This window comes from Hylobates moloch, unplaced genomic scaffold, assembly GCF_009828535.3.
Source record: "Hylobates moloch isolate HMO894 unplaced genomic scaffold, HMol_V3 SCAFFOLD_7594, whole genome shotgun sequence".
NCBI classification, from domain to species: domain Eukaryota; kingdom Metazoa; phylum Chordata; class Mammalia; order Primates; family Hylobatidae; genus Hylobates; species Hylobates moloch.
This window is the reverse complement of record NW_026659869.1, coordinates 1-1,297: the sequence shown is the minus strand read 5'-3', so window position 1 is coordinate 1,297 and position 1,297 is coordinate 1. Positions and strand designations below refer to the sequence as shown.

The following is a 1,297-nucleotide window of genomic DNA, read 5'->3' as shown; positions in this document are numbered from 1 at the left end:
AGTATCCTAGAGGAATATTAGAGGTTTCTGCCTTTCAGGGTATCTGAGCCTCCTATTCACAGAAAGGACTCTTCTGTCTCTCAGAGGTCCCAAACTACTATCCACAGAATTGGCTTGTCTGGTCCTTCAAACACCTGAGCTCATTAATCACAGAACGCATCCCAGAGGGTATTAGCTGTTTACTGACAAAAGAGACATTTCAGGACCTCAGAAGGCCAGACACTCCCATAGGTTGGATGGCCCTTCGGGGAGTCTGAGCCCATTTCCACAAAATGCATTCCTTAGACCCACACACAGTGCTTGAGCCCCCTAGACACAGAATAGTCTTGTCCTGTTCTTCAAGTGACTGGGTTCTCATCTGAGGAATAGTCAGCTTTCCCCCAATACTGGGGGTGACGGGAGGCTTTTAAGGATCATCCCCAGGTTTGTATGGCATTCTTGGGGCAAACAGCAGAGGGGATGACTGCCCTGATGCCTCCTCATCTCTGGCAGCATTGCCTAGTGCAACAGCTCTGGCCAGAACCCAGCCTGGTCTACAGCCATACCATCCTGAACATGCCAGATCTTGTCTGACCTCTGAAGCTAAGGAGGGTCAAGCCTGGTTAGTACTTGGGAGAAGCTGGTGTGGCTAGACCGTGACCTGAGGACCCCAGTTATTTCACCCATCCTTTGTGGATGACAGCACCTGGCCTGTGAGAGAATCCCACCCTCTGAGCATGTCAGTGGGAAAAAGGACATTTTTTTGATCATTATCCTCCAAATAACGAAGTGAATTCTATTAGGGCCTGCGTTTTATCAGTGCTTGATGTTTGTCCATATTAGTGAGATGGAGAAGGTAAATAAGTGGTTTCTACTGCTGAAATGGTTAAGACAGGTGCTGTGAGCTGGAATCCCAGTTTAGGGCCCCTAGGCATGGGCTAGGCCAGTCTTTCAAACCGGCTCCAAAGCAAGTGACAAGAATAGGAGCCCTAGATCCTTTTGTAATTCAACAATGTGATGATTGGGCTTTCACACTTATGTGTGAGACGTGCCTCGCTCAAACCTTGTTAACATCTGCACGGTACCTGTCTGAAGTGGAAAACAAAAAGGAGGCCGAGGCCTCTGCCCAGGGCTGCCAGCATCGGTGCATAAGCCTCACAGAGAGGCCAAGATCCTAGAAATGGTGACGTGTGGAATGCCAGGGGTGGCTGGTCCAACGTTTCTAAGTAGCCCATACTTCCCAATCTCAGTAAAGAATCTTGTCCTTGGCCGGGCGCGGTGGCTCACGCTTGTAATCCCAGCACTTTGGGAGGCCGAG

At 49.7% G+C, this 1,297-nt stretch overlaps 1 non-coding gene across 1 annotated transcript; it reads left to right on the top strand.

Annotated features, from left to right (window-relative positions):
- The first annotated feature begins 972 nt into the window (after positions 1 to 972).
- On the top strand, positions 973 to 1,074 carry LOC116465646 (small nucleolar RNA U13). Its single transcript, XR_004247241.1, has one exon. It is a non-coding gene; the product is annotated as a small nucleolar RNA U13 (small nucleolar RNA).
- The last annotated feature ends 223 nt before the right edge of the window (positions 1,075 to 1,297 follow it).